Raw genomic sequence first — 19,756 nt, forward strand, 5'->3', positions numbered from 1 at the left:
GGGACAGCTGAAGAGTGACACTGCCCCCGAAGACATGCTCGGCCTCTGGCTGATGTCCTCCCAAAGGTCAGGTTCAACCAGATGCAGAAGGTCTTGGTAACAGGCCTCAATCTGTAGCTTCACCATCCCAGTGGGGAGTGGACGACAACTGTGGGCCCCGTCTGGCACGAAGCCTTGGTCTGTAAACAGGGTCTTGTTGGCACACAGCCACCCCCACTCACTGGCTGGCCACGGGGCTTCCATGCCACAGCAGCAGAGCAGCATAGTGGCCACGAAAGCCGGAAGCCTGAAATCTTTGCCATCTCTGCTCTGGGGGTCCAGGGAAGCAAAGTCTAGAAAGGCAAGCCTAAAGGCCAAGGCCCAGCCTCCAAGGCTGAGAGAGGCTGTCGGGACAAGCCCAGGACTCAGAAGGCTAGTCCACTAAGAGCTGAAACACAGCTGGAAACGGGAGGCCAACTCTCACTCCTTGGGCTCACTGTCTTCCAGCTGTTCGTGCAGAGGTGGCCTGGCCTTAGAAGGACATACACACTGGGCAGGATGCACGACCCAGTACCCCATCCCCCTGCCCCTGCTGACGAGTGCTGCCACCCCACGTGTACACCTGACCCTGCACAGACTCCGGGGCAGGGGTGGGGGGCCGCGAATGGAGAGGCTGACCTCTGGCCTCGGATGAGCTTGTTCCTATCCTCCGGTCATGGTGAAGTGCGGAGGCCGCAGACCCTGCTTCTATCCAGGTCCTCCAGAGAGCAGAACAGGAAATGCCTCTGGGGCTCCCGGTAGCAGCAGGCACAGAACCGGGGCTCAGACGGCAGGGGGAGTGTGGGGCTGATGGGCTTGTCTCTGGGGAAGGAAGGCTGGAAGGCCGTCTGTCGCTCTGCCCCTGTTCCCCCTCCCCAGCAGATGGGGCCCCCACCATGCCCACGTGGACGGGGAGGGCTGGTGGGCACCGAGGGCTGGGGAACATATGTCCATGTGTCAGTGGAAGCCAATTAAAGAAGACAGTCACCTTCCCATTAGCCATTAGCTTCTCAGGGCTTGGAGCCTCCGGGCTCACAGAACAGATGTGACTCAGGCTCCCAAAGAAAGTGATGATGGACTTGTGCTTGGGCATTGAATGGTCACAGACTCTGGAGTTGAAGCAACTGGGTTGAAATTCTGCCCCCTACTTCCTAGCAGGGGCCTCTAGCGCACAGCCGCGTCACTCTCCTCTCTCCGGAAAAGGACAATGATGGAGCTCATCAACATGTCCTCATGTGAAGAACTTGGCCCACAGGGTTAATCCTCAATAGACTGTGACGGTTACCCTCCTCGTCGTCAGTATAATTATCTGTCAGAAACATTTGCTCAAGCATTATCTTGGCTTTAAAGCATAGGTGTAAGGGTTAAATAAGATGATCTGTAACTTTCCTGGACAGAGCATCATCTCTCAGGGCCCTTGGTTTGGAGAAACCCAACCTCATCTCCCCTGTATATTTCATGAGACACCTCCCCCCCCAAACCTAGGGAGAACCCCTCCTCCAGAAGAGTCAGGAACATCGTTTCAGCAACAATGTAATGCGTGGAGGAGATGCTGTATTTCAGAGGGGAGAAAACGAGCCCCGGAGAAGAGGAACTCATTCCCTCAAAGACACAAGGCTCGCAGGTGACCGACCAGCGTCTCCTCAGTAACAAGAGGCACCTGGCCGAGATGCTAGCTAGCAGCTTTAGTGAATGCTATAGTGAATGCTACCTCGGTAACCTGTGCTTCCATAAAGCAGCACACTGTTCTGTCACTTTAACCTTTTCTGTATGAAAGTGTGTGTCTCTCTTGGAAGTGCTTCTTGGCTCAAAGGGCCCTACTTCCAAAGAGAAAATGTCCCTAGTAATGTCCAAAACATAGCCTGAGCCACAACTAAGAGAGTTTTAATACACGTTTTGTTCTCCAGCTGAAGGGTGTTCATCTGCTCCCAGCTAAGGATCCAGAGCTTACGAAATAAACAAAGTACTGTTCCTAACATCAGGCTGGGCCATCTAGAGCAAGCCTGACTTGACCAGGTCCCTCGAAATAGAGGCCCACACTGCTGCCCCCCAACTCCCATCCTTCCCACCCCGTCGGGCTCCCTCGTCGCAATGGCCCCTCCTCTGACGGGCTCCGGTACCGTCAGGGACATCTGCCCTCACTTCACTGATGGGACCGCTTCTGAACGTACACCTGTCACATGCCCTTCTGGACACAGTTTCTCCACTTGCCTCCCAGGCCTGGTCTCCCCTGCTCTTCCCACTCATCATCTTGGACGGGGGCTTTTTCCTCATCAGTACGCTCCTCCCTGGATGACTCCCTCCAGCTCTGACTCCACCTACCATTTACACAGTAATCTCCCCTCAATTCCCATCTCCCGTTAAGCCCCCGCCCCGCCTGCCATCTGCCCTCTGTGGGGAAAAGAAGCTGAATCTAGCCTTCCTGAGGAATGCTGGGGAGATGGGGTCGAGTGACGGAAACACCCAGGGGCAAGTGACAGAAGTGGTGACAAAGAGCTGTGAAAGCAAAGGCCATGGGACACAGATGGCACATTACGAGAAACAGGACATGGGGGTGAGTTCCGTGCATCTGCGGATGAAAGCCAGCTGCTTCCACCAACAGCGGGGACCGACTGAGCAGGCTCAGCCCTGTCTAGACGAGCTGAGGACTCCTCACATCTCAGTGGCCTCTTTGCTTACGAATGAAATCTGCTAACTCTATCCTTCTGAATTGCTCACGTTCTTTGAGGTCTTGTTTTCTGCTCTTTTCCCCCAGTGCTCCGGGCCCTCTGTGCTTGGGCCTCAGTCTTAGCCCTACAACCGGCTTCTGACTCCCCCTGCCAAACCCCCTCCTCCCGGTCGTCCCCATCTCAATAATGGCATCACTAGTGTACCAGCCACTCAGGCCAAAATCCCTGAGGCCCTTCATCCAACCTGTGAGCAAATCATACAGCAGATGAACCCCATCTCACCTCTCTGGTCATTTCCCACCAGGCCCAGCCACTGAGTTCTCCTGCCCAGATTGCTGTGAGAGCTCCCGGCCCACCTCTCCTCTGCCACTTCTTCACCTCACCCCTGCAATCCAGCCTCCACTCCAAACAGTTTGGTAATGAATGAATAAACACACACACACACACACACACACACACACACACACACAGAAGAGATTGAGCACAAGAGGGAGGGCAAGGGGAAATACCCATGTTGTAAAATGTTTGGGGAATCTGGTGAAGGGCATACAGGAGTTCTCTGTGCTATTTCTGCGATGTTTCCCTAAGTCTGTGTGATTGCAAATGTAAGTTGAGAAACAAAACCCACTCCCTCCCTCGGTGAGCCCATCCTGTCTACCCCCTGCTCCCCCAACCATGGGGACCCCTCCTTCAGCCCACGTAGTTTCCATGAAACAGTAAAGAACCCTTGTCCATCTTTTGCCTTTACCATGCTGGGCAATGGGAACATAACAATAATGGGTACATAGCCCACACCATGTCCCTCGAGAGCTCTCCCTTTCATGGGAATCCAGATGAGCATATAAGCTAAGAATTTCAAAGCATTGTGGCGAGGGCTCTGGCAGGCACGCAGAGCTATGGGGATAAGCTGCTTGGGGGGCGGTGGGGATACAGGAGCTCAGCCCCACACCTTGCGGGAACCCCATTCCAGCATTCTCAAAACACCACCAGTTTTGCATGTCTGTCTGAGCCAGGCCATCCAGGAGGACAGTGCCCCTAGGGGTGAGTCCCAGGGGCCGGCAAAGCAGCTGCCATAGCACGTACACGTACCCAGGTCAGCAGACCCTGGCTGAGTGAACGAGGAGCTCCAGGACAGCCTATCCGTCGATACCTGGTGATACAAAACAAGATGATATGCGAATCATGCTTTCCTGTTGGAAGCGAGGCTAGATCCACTAAGCATCCCTCACTAAGGAGGGTGGAAGTCAAGCATTCTTTAGCACTAAGCACACAGCAAGTTGCCTGCGCGGGAGAAAATCCCATCGTTGTCAAATAGCACGCACAGCCCCTCCCTGAGCCTCAGCCTCTCCGCCATCCACAGGGCCTGATAAAACAAGATTCAGAAAACCCTGGAAACTGTGAGGGTGCTTCCCAGCCACAGGAGCCTCCGACGCCAGGAAGGAAGAAGGCAGGCAGGCCGACTGGGGACAACAGGTGTCTGGGAGGTAAAACAGAAGAGGCAGTGAGATGGGAAAGTGCTGGAAGCAGACGTGGCCAATAAAGCTGGGGCTTTAAAAAGGACACGTGTGTATGGATGGGTGGGAGGGGTGTGAGTGTGGGCAGTGTGTGCACACACGCAGGAGACTCGAGGGACCCTCATCCAACGTCTGACCGGGAGGTGGAACAGTGATTAATAAATAATGTGGCCAAGGGCACCTGCCTGTGTTTCGCTTACTCACAGTTCAAACAGATTCAAATGCACATCACTCCCATACGTCAGCCCTAGCAAACCCCTCCACTGGCCCCACCAGGAGAACATCCACCCTTCACACATGGCCTGGAATAAGGCTGCCGTGAGCAAATGAACCCAGAATGAACCCTGACTGCCCACAGCACGCAGGAGGGCCGTCTTTGGCGTTTCCAGTTACCCCGAATCCTCCAGAAATCTGTAATGCTGCCGGGAGGGGCTGAAAAGAACATGCTGCACGCAGAGCGCGTCCCGTGCTGCCCGTGCAAACTGTCTCCATCCCAGGTTACTTGGTGAACTGTCCTTCCAGTATATCTCTGTGCTGGTTCTGGCCCCTCTTTTCCCAGAGCCTTGAACTGTATGCTAAAACAGCAAACTCAGGAGACCCACATGCTGGCGGCCAGGTGCCTACACCAGAAAGCCAGGGCACCGGGACCGTGCAGCGACAGCGCGCTCTCTCGACCAGCAAGAACACTCCCATATTGCATGTGGCTGGAGGCCTACAGTACAAGGAACAACATGACAGCAGAGGAAGAACACTGTGGCGGGAGCTGAAACACAATTGCCAGACAAGTTCCTAAGTCACACGTGGGATGCAGCCCCACATCCACCAGTGCCTAGCAGGGAGATGCACAACGTGCCTGTCACTCCTTCACCTCCCTGCTCTGCTGTCACTCCACGACAAGTCCCTGACATCCCTCTAACCCCAAATTTCAGCAATCACATATTTTCTCATGGCTTTCCAGCCATGTTTAAGATACTCAGAGCATCCTGACAAAGATGCTCACTTTGACCTCAGGTTTTGCACGAGTATGTACTTTCGGTGCCACTCAGTGACCAGACAGCAGCACTGGCAAGATGAACGCCCCCCACGGGACAGCTGGCAGCGACCCCTCTCTTTCAGCCATAGGAATGCCAAGGCAGGGGCCGATCCCTCTGCAGAACGCCCAGAGGAGGGGGGACAGGTAGGGAAGTCAGGTAGGCAGGACAGGGGCACAGTCTGTGAGGAGAAAGGCAGGGAGCACTCCCACCCTGGAAACACCTTTGGATTGTATAAAGGGAGGAAGAAGGGGCTGGGCCAGTTCTATGGCTGTACTGCTAAATACTGATGCCAAATCCGAATTCAGACAAGATGAAAGGGTCTCTCTTTAATAAGCATGCGCTCTGGTGCTCCATGTCACTCATTAAGAAAGTCATTTAGAAAGAATTCCCATTTAGGTGGTCATTTAGAAGGTCCAGGTTCTGTTCTAAGCACCCTATCCTCATGTCAACAAAGTGCTAGGGGCTATGCCATGGGGCACACCCCTGTTCAATCAGGAACATATTCAATTACCTATTGAAGAAGACCTTAATTAGCTCACATAAACCCTAGACACGGATTCGAAAGCTCTGAAGCCCAAAGAGAAGACAGCCTTTGGATAGCTCTCTCCGCTTCAGAATTTTAGATGGTGCAAACAACCCTTCGTGATTTCAAAACAATCAGCGATCCATCTTCGTGGACTGCAGGAGAGCAATCCTTCTAGACCAGGCGAGAAAAAGAGCCCAGCTGGCAAGGGGACAGATCGTAATCAGTTCTCCGAGGGCTCAGCCAGTCCCAGGTCCGGACATAAGAGCTGTCATAAATTCTTAGCCCACCTCGCCATCTGCTGCTCCTGTCATTTGCATTTAAAATGAGTAAGACCGCCCTTAGAGGGGAGAGTTGGTGGCGGCATCTGCTGTTCTAGAACAATGGGTAGTCACTGGCCTCATAATGGTCCAAGCTGCAGCACAAGTACGGGTGAGACTCGGAAGCACTTAAATCCTAGGCTGACAGTAAAGCAAGAACTGCAATTCTCTCTTTGATTTTCCCCCCTTTTCCTAAAGTCGCCATTCGCCAAACCCCTTCGATCATCTTGTATTATAAAACTTATGAGGAAATGTAAGGTCCTGTGAAATTTAAAAGTATTGTAAAAAATCACCCCTTGCTCTCGGTACAAGACCTGTCAACGTGATTTGAAGCTGCTGGGTTTTTTCTCTGCACCAGGGGCACGGGGCTACATTTTCTCCCCCGTTCCTGCTTTTGTGGAGTGGAGGAAGATGGTGTGAGCAGGAGAGAGGGCGGGGAGGTGAGAGCAGGGAGGCTCTGGGAAGGACACAGGTAGGCTCTGGTCCCACTCTACCTGGTGATGCTGGGCAGCTCGTTTTCTCATGCCTCGGGCTGTATAATCTCTCTGCACCAGGACAGAAGCCCGTGGCCCACGCGCATGCACACACACACACACACACACACACACACACACATACACACGTGCACACATACATACGCGCACACACGCACACAGGGCAGCGTAGCTTACCTGTGTGAAATGCCGAGACCACCTGCTAATTTCCCAAGGAAGCGGTCCCCACGTTTCCACTCAAGACTCGCACCTTCTTCCAGGCTAAGTATTTGGGCTGATGAGACGTCCCCCAGGGACGCGTGTGGCCTCGTCGCCTACAGTCCCCTACTCCCTGCTCGCGCAGCATCTCCCACAAGCATTTTTCAGGACCTGGCAGAAGAGGGAAGAGCGGCCGTCTCACCCTTCCTGTTCACTCAACAAACACAATTCGCTGTGCCTGGGTTGGGGGTGGGCAGCAGCAACTCCAGACGCCAACCTGGGCCTTCAGGGAGCCCACGTGTGTGCCGGTGCGAACAGACAAACCGGAACACACACCAGAGAGTGACAGATGCGGGACGGAACCATGCCACAGAGAAGAGGAGAAAGGATGTCTCCACCCGACCTGCGGTGATGCTGACATGACAGGTCCACAGGGAATAGGACAGATGGTGACAAGAGCCCCTGTAAAGTGACACTGTCCTCTCTCCGTTCTTCTCTCCTCATAATGGAAAAAAAGGGGCAAGGCGGGGGGCGGATAAAGCTGTTTTAAGATGGTTTCAGATTTCAGACGTCTGGCCATCAAACCCCCTGTATTTCAAGGGAAAGCTGATCAACCATATGGCCAACGGCTGACTGTCTGTTTTTAAGAGCAACTCTTAAAGATGGGTGAATGTGTTTGTTTATGCGAACGCTCGGGCCCGCGCTCCTGCAAACTGTGCTCACAGAACTGTCCGTGTTTTGCCAGATCTACCAGCTTGCCACAAACAGCCTTCCACGCCTTTTCTAACTGTTTATAAATAACACAAACACCCAGATATGCAAATCGAGGCAAGCTGTCCTTTCCGCTGATGCCGCTGCTGTGACAACGGGCCAAATCCGCACAGGACAGATCACGTGGGATTCTCTGGATGCATTCTGTTCCCGCACCCATGTGCCCCTCACCATCGTCCCGCGGTGTGGCGGGAAGGTGCTATGGCTCCCAACATGCACGGGAGGAGCAAGGATCTGCTGGGGACTGCAGGCTCATCAGAGAGCCCCATTCACAGCTGAGTCTCTTGACGCCCAAATTATGCTTTTCCATCACACTGTTTATAGGGAACTGAATTCAGGTTTTCTCTACAATGGCCCGAGGATGACCTGTTAGCATTCTCTTTCTTCTAAAATGTTGAACTGATAGCCTTATGCCCTCAGGAAGTGCCAGGATCTGAGTTTAATCTCTCAGAACTCTTGAGACAACCGTATAAAATGGATACAATATCACTCCCCAACCGAGGCACAGGAAGGCTGAATAACTAGTCCCCGGTCACAGTCACAGGTTATTTCACATTTTTTTTCAAATTCTCAGAAGTAAACATTGCTTTCATTACAAATGTGATTAATGTGTAAACATAATTAAGAAGCGCTAAATAATAAAATATTGAAACTTGAAATTCAGATAGATGAGGGGCTCCTGGGTGGCTCAGGGGGTTAAGTGTCTGTCTTCGGCTCAGGTAATGATCCCGGGTTCCTGGGATCGAGGCCCACATTGGGCTCCCTGCTCTGTGGGGAGCCTGCTTCTCCCTCTGCCCTTCCCCCGCAATGCTCGATCTCTCTCTCATTCTTTCTCTCAAATAAACAAAAGCTTTAAAAAAATAAAATAAAATTCAGATTTATGCAAAATGGGGACATTCTCCCTCCACTCTAACCTCCCACCCCAGCCCCTCCTCTGGGGCCCTCCAGAGTGTTGCCATGGGTGTGGCACACACATGTGACGTACTAGATGTCACCGCTGCATCGCCCCAGGGACCTGAGGGGGTGTAGCGACTGCACACACACACCCCCCAGACACACCTTCCCTAGCACCTCCTCTAAAGAGTCAAGGTGAGGAGTCAGCCTGTCACACAAACACAGCTCCTGGCCACCAGCTCCCCTCCCCCACCCGGTCACTGCATCTGCATGTGCTCAGCCATCTTTTCTGCCAGCAGCCAGAAAGTACCGGCAGTCGTGGTTGTTGTGGACACAAACATGCCCCGCAATCGAGTCCCCTTTGGGCAGGGACTCAGCACTGGGGACAGAATCCTTCTGTGCCTTTGTGTCCCTGCTCCCGTCCCGTGTCACTTTAGCAATCACAAGAGGTTAGTGAGCTCATTAAGGTTTTCACATTCGGAATCTTTCTATATTTCATGAGAAATACATGGACACATCCTGGTTGAGATATTTGTACCATTACAGCGAGTGATGAGCAGATAAAGGCCCCTCATTGCCCCTCTCCCCCATGGAAACAGCTGTCCCTGTCCCCATCCTCTGAGGGATGCCACGGCGTCCTTCCGTGGCACGTATCAATTCCAGTGCACACATCGGGGCTTTCTTTTGAGGAGGACCTCATCAACGGGTAACAGAAGTCATGCTTCCCACCGTAAGGAAAGCCCACTTCTCCAACACACACCATGTCAGAGGCCTGGAGTGGGTACGGCAGAAGGAGGATACAAGGCTTCTCCCTGGGAGGTCACTATCTCAGCCCAGAAGCATCACAAAATATCTGGGCAAAGGATGGGAAATGCTCAATCGAAAAGACATGATGGGCAGGCAAGTCAGAAAAGAAAATCATTCAAACCTCACTAATAACGAAAAATGCAAATCAAGGAGCTCTTGGGTGGCCTTGTTTGTTAAGCATCTGCTTTCGGCTCGGGTCGTGATTCCAGGGTCCTAGAATGGAGCCCCACCAAGCAGGGAGCCTGCTTCTCCCTCTGCCCCAGCCCCCCACAATCCTTTCGTGCTCTCACTCTGCGTGGGCTGTGTGTCAAATAAATAAATATTTTTTAAAATGCAAATTAAAATGATATCATCTATAATTTAACCAGTTGACAAATTGCTTTGCCTGGTAATCCTCAATATTGGTGAGGACTCAGTGAGGCGGCTATTCTCGAACATGGCCGATGATGGAGCCAGCAGAAACTGCTCCTCTACAGAAGGGTTGAAGGCATCTGCCCAGATCACCCACACCACCACACCCTCTCCAACCCACCCCAAGGACAACCTATGCTGAGACACACTCTTGAGTTCTGCAAACAAGGGTTTTCGTTAACTGCAATAGCTCTATAAACCATAAACCCCAAACAGCCAATGTTACATAAACCTTTAAGGTATAATTTAAGTATAAATCATGTTTTGAAAGAGTATTTCATGATGTAACAAAACGCTCCTTTATGTTTGTGGAATAAAAAAACATCTCAGACAGATGTCATACCTGTTTTACTAAAGAAAAAAAACAAAACAAAACACAAAGTTTGATGCTGAGAAAAAGAAAAGGACTAGCCCTTAGTCAAGGGTCTCCAAGATCTCCTGCTGCCTCCCCCAGCCCGGAGGCTGGATAACTGGCCAAGAAAGCTCGGCGCACAGGCACCCCGAGAGCTAGATTCATCCCTGCAAGAAGGCACAGAGCCCTGTCAGCAACAGGGAAAGGCGTAAGGTGCAGAGGCCCCGAGGTGGGTGGCTCCGGGGTCCTCCCCCTCAGAGTCTCACAGGAAAGTGCACGTGAGTTGCTGTCACCAGGAAACTCATTAGAGAACCCAGCATCAGGGGTTTCACTGGGGGCTGCACACACGGGATCCTCTGGCCTGGCGCGTACAAGGTTCCAGACTCCCGGGAGGACAGCGGGTCTGCAGGCACAAACCGTGCTCTCTGCACAAGGAGCTCAGACTCCGGGAGCCGCTTTTACCTGTCAGGGTGGTGGGAACCGTCTCAACATGGAAGTTCCAGACACCAGCCAAGGGCCCAGCTTGCAAGCAGGCCTCTTGGAGGACAGAGGACAGCATTCTCTGGCCTGCTGTGGTAGCACTTTTCTGCCCAAGGCCGACTCGGTCCTAGTGCTGATGTCTGCTGCTGAGACTTATTTTCTTCTCTATCTTTCTTATTTCCAAACACTCCCCAATGAACATGTGTTTCCTTTACGAGTGGGGAGATGTGCTACACACTTTTAAAAAGCTCTGTTTTGCCTATGTGAATTTTCAGATCACACGCAGGGGAATTCTGATATTCATAAAAGCCGCAAGAAGACAAACGCCAGCAAGAGAGCAGAGCAGGGCTGGCAAGGACGCGGGAGAGCCACTGTGGGATGGGCTCCTGGGTGACAGCAGGGACAAAGGTTCTTACCTGTGTCCTCAAGATTTCCAGCTTCACCCCCAACCAAGTAAGCCAGACAGTCACACTTCATCTCTGACATGGTTATGAGCAGACACTGTCTTGATTTTAATGCAGAAGCTCTATTCTAAGCATTCCCAGCAGATCACACAATGGCTCTTGCCAAGACGGGTTAATTTTCTTTTTAAAGCCACTGAACTGGAAGACCGTGAAATCTTCTTACCTGTGCCTCCTTCGGATGACCCTCACCAAAGAAAGAATTTCAGAAGAATCTGAAAGGTAAAAAATAAATTAAATAAATAAATAAATAAATAATAAATAAATTGCATGAACTGGAAATACATAACCCAGAATTCAATTCCAGACTCTACAACATCATTTCCTTATGTGTAATAGGGGAGGGAAACACTCTGCCTCCCCATTTTAAGGGTCAGGTGAGAAAATAGATCTACAAGAATGTTAATGATAAGATGCTAATATCAGAAACCCCTCACGTCATCATTCCACAAATGCCTACTATGTGCCGGCTATTAGGTCAGGCCTGGGCAATACAGTGCAAATAAGACAGACACTGCCCCATAGAGCTCAGAGGGCAGGTGGCCCCCTCGAAGATGAGATCGTAAGGTATGGGGGTGACAGGAGGCAGCCTTTCAGCAGGGGCTCAGAGAAGGCCTCTGGGACCGAGGTTTGGCTTGCCACCCCAGAACTACCACACGAGAGCTCTGTGACCTTGGGAAAGCTGGTTCAGTTTCGCTGAGCCTCAGTTTCCTTATCTGTAAGGCAAAGATCCAAGTAACATAGAGATTTGAAACAGCATTCGAGAATTTCCATGATGCACATGTGTCTTGCTCTCCGGCTTTGATGATTGCTTCGCTGTCCTTTGGCAGCAGAGGCAGAACCCAGACAGAACTTCCGGGAGCCGAAAGCAGAGTGTTTGCTCCTCGGCAGGGTTAAAAGAACAGGAGATCATTCCACAAAATTACCATTACGCGTCTCAAAAAGGAAGTGTGACTTTCATAGAAAAATCTGTTCCATTTGGGAGAAAGGTCCATGAAAGCCACAAAAGCATAATATGGTCATACAACAACAATTAAATTCATCTGTCACAGAGCGAAACCCCAAGCCCTCGGGGACACAGCTGCTTTCTGAACTGAAATTAAACTCCAGCTGAGAAACAGGTCAACTCTCTATTCTTTTGCAAACATCTTAAGTAAAAATTCCTTTAATTTGCTTGTCATTTTCCAGACGCAATACCTCTGCTGGCCTTACTTGGGTTTCAGCAGTCCTTAACCATGGCCTGGACACCAAGCCAGCCATTGTGGCGACAACACAGAGGGACAGCTCACATGGAGGAAGCGACAGCCACCCAGTCACGGTCTGAAAGCAGCATACTGATTGCTATCATCTATTTCAGTTTGGGCTCTAACTAGCTTGAATGAAAAAAAAAAAAAAAAAAAAAGAACCCAGCACACTAGCATATCCCATTTCTAGAAGGAAGTGATCAGATCTGAACATTGCATGGAGTGCAGAGCGGGGCCAGGGGCCGGGGGTGGCTGTCAGGCGGGGGCGGTCCCTGCAGGGCAAGAGCTCATTCACAGGGGTTAAAATAACACGCATACCACAGAGAGGTGGAGGAGGCCCCCAGGCACAGGGCCAAACCAGGGGGCTTTAGGAACGCATCTGCAGGAAAGAACCGAGGGCGGGACATCGAAAGGGTCCAAGAACTGCTCCAGAGCCTGGTGGAGCAGCAAGGAAGACACGCGGCCACCTTAACTCAGTCCATGACCTTGGTAAAGCCTCTTTCTCTATTTTTTATTTTTTAAAATTGAGGTGTGACTGACACACTGCATCATGTGAGTTTTGGGTATCTAACATAATTTATATAACATATCTGTATCTCACCAGCGATCACCACGATGAATCTAGGCAACATCCCTTACCGCACATAGTCACAAGATTGCCTGTCCTTGTGAGGAGCTCTTTTAAGACCTACTCTCAGCGGCTCTCAAATATGCAAAACAGTATTATTAACTCAGTCACCATGCCGTACCTGAGAGCCCTGGGTTAAGTCCCTGATCTGCTGTAAGCCCCACTAAAGTCACTGGGGAAAACAAGAGATGTGAAACCCACCCAGCTTCCACACAGAATCGCCGAGGGGATAAAATGAGATGTTAAACTTCTTTGTGAACCATGAGGCAAAACACAAACGTAAGAAGTCATTACCGCCATTTATAACCACCACGTAAAACAGAGTTCCTCCCACCTTGTCCCAACCAAGAGCATCGTGAATGCGGGCGATCTCACTGGGTAACCTTGCGGGGGGGGGGGGTTTGCCCTGGGCAGCCCTGGACTTGAGCTGTACCCCTCCTCCAAGGGGTCAGGAAGTGCTCTCAGAGAGAGAACCAAACCAATGTATGAGACCACACTTTCTTGGACGGGCCTGAGCCCATCCCAACTCAGCACAGTGAAGCTATTGGGTGTTGTTGCCCGCTAACTCAGAAGCAGGAGCCTGTACATTTCCACAGCAGAGGCCAAAGGGTGTTCAACGTCCCATGATGATGGCAAATATCCTGGGCCTAAACCACAGGAATCATATGAAGCTAGAATCCCTGAAAAAGGTACTCACAGAAGAGAGTCAGTGAATTCTGCTCCCAGTACATCACGTGTAGCGCTCGGTCCTCTGCCTCCTCCTGGCTGACTCCACTGATGCTTGGACCTTACCCAGGCATTTGCCACCATCACAGAACATGAAGACGCCTGCGTGCCCCTCACAACGGAACAGACCACCAACATTTCTCCCGGGGCATTCCCCAAAATCACGCCACAAAGTCCCAGTAAATGTAGGTCAACAACTCCCCAGTTGCCATGTTCTTTCTCTACTCCCCAGGAAGATGGGTTGAGATGATGGGTCTTGATGTCAGAACTACAAAAGGCCGTAAGTGCCATCTAACCCAATCCTCCTGCCCCAGCACAGCATCTCAACACCCAGACAGTGGCCAGGGCAGAAGAGCCAAAGCCAAAACCCACTGGCCCAAACTCGGGCCCAGAGCTCCTGTAGCAATGTTGCTCTGATTTTCATTTTCCTCATGAAGGAAGATAAAGCAAGGCCTAGACAAAGCCATTCCATCCACATAAGGCCATTCGAGAGTCTATTTCGCACATACGTGGGTACTTCCCACCAACTGTACAAGCATGGATATACAGAATCACTCCAGCTGCGTTTCAACTCACTGTCTGTGTTCATAAAGCACAAACTGGTCGGTGGTTCCAGGTGTGTACAGGGTACCCCTCCATCATCACACTCACCCATTTATCCTGCAGCCACAAGTCTGTCAACTGCCCTAGACCTCACCTCCATGAGAGCGGGGATCAGCTATAATTACCTCTATCCCCAATGCCCAGCCTATAAGACACCCAGTAAGCGATGAATGAACTAAGGTAACTATTCAAACATTTTAATTATTTTTAAAGATTTTATTTATTTGTTCGACAGAGAGAAGGAGTGAGAGAGGGAACATAGGTAGGGGGAGTGGGAGAGGGAGAAGCAGGCTTTCCACTGACCAGGGGCTCAAACCCAGGACCCTGGAACCAAGACCTGAGCTGAAGGCAGAGGCTTAACGGACTGAGCCACCTAGGTGCCCCTACTCAAACATTTTATATCCGCATTAACAATGTGGATACGGATTTCATACCACACAACTTAAACCTTAACTTGTGGACTTATCCTCTGTTCTCCTAGATTTCATTTGCTAAGTATTCAGTGAGCACCTAATATGTGCTGGGCATTGCTGAGTGCAGATGGCCTCGCCATGCCTGGAACCAGAGTCCCTGTTCAGATGGACCTTGGAGTCCGATGGGAAACAGAAGAAGAGACAAGGCTTGGTGGGAGAGCTGAAGAGAATGAGCCCTGGACACTGAAGGATGACTCACTGGGTCTGGCTGGTGGGCAGATAACGCGCATTTCCTACAGCGTGTGATCACGTCCCCTCGGCAGCTAACAAAGCCGCAGTGCAATGACCCCCTGTATGCCAGACATCACCGTGAGCCGGGTTCAGGAGAAGAAACCAAAGAAACAAATAAACCTCCAGGACTGTGCATGAATACAGACTGAAACCAACTTTTTGGGGGGCAACGTTCCAATCAGGAAATTCCCTGGCCACACTGGCTTGAAATTCAAGGTACTCTCGAGGCCAATATTCAAGTGATGAATTAACCCTACCAGTTAAGACCAAAGACATCTTTGATTCAAGGGCTACAGATGAATTATCTTGGGCAAATTTATTAGCTCTGAGTATTTCCATTAAGAAAATTGTGAAAATTACCAAGCACTTATCATGTGCTAGGAACAGGCAAGCAAGCTACACGCTTTAAAGATACATTAGTATTTAAACCTTAGAACAATCCTGGAAGATGACAATGGCTCCTCTCTTCTCATTTCATAGATGAAGAAAGCGAGATGTGCACAAGTTCTAAAACTTGCCAGAGGTTACACAGCGGGCAGAACCCAGGCAGCCCGCCTCCACAGCCCTGCCCGAAGAGGCGGTATTTACAAGCTGTCCAGCAGAAAGCCCATACAATTGGCTACAAGAAATACACAGACCATTTCACACCCAAAACCGTCGGGCCAATCAGACCAGATTGGCTTTAGTTCTGCAAAACTAACTGCCAAATGATTCCATAAAGAGAAAGCAGACTGGGTAGACCTTGGAATAAACTGGAAAGTGGGTAGACATTTGCAGGGTATGGCGTTATTGGCACAATATTCGTCACTCGCCCTGCAGTACCCAAAGCCGGAGTAAGCTGGTGAAAACAGGAGGGTCTCATGCTGCCTGGAGCTCCCACTCACCTTGGACTCAGGTTCATAACTTTTACCATCCATCAGAATCTCCTGGGCAGCTTCTCACACCTACTGGTCCCCGGGCTCTATTCCTGGAGATCCTATCTGAATATTGTGCAGTGAGCATGCCTGCTCTTCCCAGAGCCCCCGCCCAGCCCCAGACATACTCCAGGGTTGGGAACCGCTGCTTGCATCCTTCAGCTCTGTTGGCCAGATGCTCGCTGGGACTCTAAGCACTAGGGATCCAGGCTGGGTAAGAGAAGTCACCAACTACCCGCCCACCCCTAAAAGTATTTACAGTCTACTCTGCTTTTAGGATAAGAAACTAAGGTTGGAGATTTATTCCAGTTCAAATCAAAGAAACTCCCAGTGAAAAAATGTTCTCATACAGGCTTATGTACAAACAACTTCCTTGGTCCTCCCCGTCAGCAGCTGGAGGCTTAATTAACTGAGTCGTGAGAAACCTACAGAGATGAGAAATTCAGGTCGTGGCTGTTCGCCACATTCCATATGCACCCGTCCCCAGAAGGAGGTCTCAGCTACGTGGTAGATTTACCGTTTTACCAACCAGAGAAACGGAAAAGCAGGGTGCAGCCTGGAGTCAAGGGGCTGGGGACTCTGGCCCGGGCCCCAGAGCGATGTCCTGTCAGGCATGGCCCGCCTCCTCCCCAGTCCCGGTCTGGCTACCAGCAGATGACAGGGAAAGCAAGCATGCAGGTGTCACTGTAGGCTCTAGGCTCCAACGGGGATAAATGGGATTTCTGCCACCAACCAGGTAAGAAACCCAAGTCCCTTTCCCTGTTCCTTAGAATCTGAATTGGGAGCAGAGAGCACAGCAATCATCTGACCAGGTGGACAGGGCGCAGAACACATGGGACAGGTGAGGAGCGGGATCAGGAGTGCCGCGACCGGAGGCTCCCTTGTCCACCCACCGCCAGATGGCTGTCCTGTCCTGGCAGCTGTCACAGGCTGTTCTGAGGTTCTGAAGGTCACAAACGCACAGGGCTACCGTGGTCCGTTGGTCTGGAACAGATATTAGACTTGTCCTTCTGCTCACTTCTGTGGGCACATGGGTTCGGATGGGCATTAGCAAGTTACAACGGAGAGACTCCCCTCGGTTCCTCCCCCAGGAGTGCAGACTGGCTGTCAGCGGTGAGGCCAGCTTTCTTCTCCAACTCTCACTGCGCGTTCCTGTCCCTAAAGCACTCGGGCCATGCCAGCAAATGTAGGCAGGAAGGAGCCTCCTCTCTTTACGCCAGCATGGAGGGGTGGGGGGAGGGTCCCCTGGGGCAGCTCTAACTCAGCAATAAAACAGAACACCCCTCCCTCCATGACACAGGATGTACGACACAGGGGCTCCCTGATATCACCAGCCGGAACCACAGACATGCTTCAGAGTTTCATACAATTATTCCCGAAGAGCTGTTCGCACGGCATCCCTCCCCATGTCTGTGATGTTTACGGGCAGCCAAGCCTCGCTACCATGCACCGCGTACGCACCTCTCAGCTCCCTGGTGTGATACAGTATGTTTCATTATACCCATTGTCTAGCTGGTGACAGCAAAACTCATAGCAACTCAGTGACTGTCCCCAGGATGCCCAGCTAGTGTTAGACCTGGGGCACGAGGCCTGGAGTCCAGAACTGATCTTGTTGCCACTGTCCCGCACGGTCCCTCTGGGGATGCTCGCCAGCTCGCAGGAGCACAGAAAGCGGGTCTGTCCTCCAAAGCCCTCACAATGCGGGGACAAGGGGGGGGGGGGACCAGCTTCCGATGAAGAGAACATGCATACTCGCGAAGGTCACACGGGACCACGCAGTCCATCTGTGCTTTGGAAGGAGGCTTCTAACGGCCATGGGGAAAGGGACATGTGTGAGGTGCTCTCTGACCAGACAGAGAAAGGGGCTCTGGAGGTGCACAGTAGAGAGGCTTGGTCACCCGTAGAGCATCATGGACATGTGTAACTGCTCAACAGCACCAGGTGGAGGCACTAAGCACTGTAAGGGTGAGACAGGACTGAGCAGCCAAGCCCTCGAGAGCAAGGTGCGTGAAGTCTGGTTAGACAGCCAGAGGAGGGCACGTCTAGTCTGAAGGACTGATGAGTAAGGATGTCATTACCCAAGTAAAAACTGGGCAGGAAAAGCAGGCTTGGAAGAGAAATATGTGTATGTTTTATTTGAGAAGCCCAGGCACCCCAACGGTGAGGATCGCTGAACCATCCTGGATTTCCAGAGTCTAGCACAGACTACACACGAGGGGACATCTGCAAAAGCGACAACAGGAGGAAGGAAAGGAAAGGAAGCCGGGCAGAAATGACCACCAGGTTGCTGATCTGGATCCTGGAGGTGGAGACAGAAACCAGGCGGTCATCCACAACGGTTCTCCGTTCATGGACTCAATGGGCCAACAGCTAGCTGAGAGCCCAAGTACCAGATGCTGGGTCAGACGCTGCAGGGCCCCACTCAATACCCCGTACCCCACGCACGGCTCACGCATCACCATGACGGCCCGGCACCTCCCACCCTCCAGAATCATTCAGAGGGTTTACCAGACCAAAAAAAATCCTGATTCCAAAGGTGGGGGCATTTCCAATGTTTCCGGGTGACAGTGGTGTGTGGCCAGAGGACCACGTTGGGGGACGAGGGAGGGGACAGAGGCAGGGCAAGCGCCAGGCAAGGTATTAACGATGCCTGGGGGCTGGTTCTGCTTCTGGACACTAACTCGGTACCTGACCTTGACCAAGACACATGAAGTCCAAGCCTAGAATGGCTGAGGACAAGCACAGCCATGACCATGCTCGGAAGGAAAGAACAAATGAAGGTGTGGTGAAGGAAACACCACTGTATTTTAAAAATTTACCTTTATGGTAATCTTCGAAGGACGAGTTTTAGGCGATTCATCTGTGTGTTTTTCTGCATCATTTGACTTCTTTACGACGTGCATGTAACAGGTTTTACGAGAACATAAATAATTTTTTCAGAAGCAAAAAAGGTTCCCATTTCAGTTCTCTAGAAGAATTTTCCAGTGGGTGATAAAAACAAGCAAATGCTTCACAACCAGCTTCTTTTTCATAATTAAACTTTTTATTTCAAAATAACTGTAGCTTCACAGACAAATATGGGACAATTTTATGTACTCTTTACCCAATCTCTCCCAATGGTCATGTCCTTGCAGAAGCATAGAGCAATGTCATATCAAGATCCTCACATGGACACAGGCAAGATACAGAACATTCTGCCACCACCAGCATTTCTCCGCCGCCACCGTGGCCCCCTTAGAGTCATGCCTACCTCCTTCCCGCCTCCTATGCCCTGACCTTACTCTGTCCTCCATTTCTGTAATTCTGTCACCTCAAGAACATCCCATAAACAGAACCCAAAAGCACAGACTCGCTGGGATTGTCTCTTTCTCCTTCAATTTAATTCTCCAGAGCTCCACCGGGTCATGGCGTGTCTGTAATCTGCTCCTTCTCACCGCGGAGTCATGTCCCATGCAGCGGCCGCTGCCACTGTTCAGGCAGATGCCCCTCAGAGGATGTCTAGGTGTTCCCAGGTTCCGGCTCTCCAGCCAGAAAGCTGCCAGGAACATTCATGTGCAGGGTCCTACGTGGACACAGGCCTTCATTTCTCCGAGACACATGCCCAGGAGCACGTGTGCTGAGTCACAGGGTGGTTGCATGTTCAGTTTTCTAAGAAACTGCCCCCCGGTTTTCCAGTGTGGTGGTCCCCTCCTCTGCTCCCAGCTACCACGTATGAGGGGCCCAGTTTCTCTGCACCCTCGCCAGCGCTTGGTGGTGTCACTGTGTCTTACTTGGGCCACTCTCCTAGACCTGCAGGGACCTGTCATCAGGGTTAGAGTCACATTTCCCTAATGGCCAGTGAAGCTAAATGATGTTCATGGGCTCCCCAGTCACTCGCTCATCGTCTGCGATGAACCGTCCCTCTGTGTCCTTGACCCGTTTCCTAATTGCATTGTTTGTGTGACTGTTTTTGAGAATTTTTTTACACATTCCAGACATAAGCCCTGAATCT

General features: G+C 51.3%; 1 protein-coding gene across 6 annotated transcripts in view; it reads right to left on the reverse strand.

Moving 5' to 3' along the window:
• Positions 1 to 19,756, reverse strand: part of AFAP1 (actin filament associated protein 1) — a 132,154-nt gene that overhangs the window by 92,102 nt on the left and 20,296 nt on the right. For 3 of the 6 annotated variants that reach the window (XM_059166062.1, XM_059166026.1, XM_059166071.1), the window contains exon 2: positions 11,113 to 11,161. The gene's annotated coding sequence lies outside the window, so the exon portion shown is untranslated. Of the gene's footprint in view, positions 1 to 3,776; positions 3,838 to 6,749; positions 6,942 to 11,112; positions 11,162 to 19,756 lie in introns of all 6 variants that reach the window. The other 3 variants (XM_059166034.1, XM_059166049.1, XM_059166041.1) reach the window with 3 other exon arrangements.

Source organism: Mustela lutreola, chromosome 1 (genome assembly GCF_030435805.1).
Source record: "Mustela lutreola isolate mMusLut2 chromosome 1, mMusLut2.pri, whole genome shotgun sequence".
NCBI lineage: Eukaryota > Metazoa > Chordata > Mammalia > Carnivora > Mustelidae > Mustela > Mustela lutreola.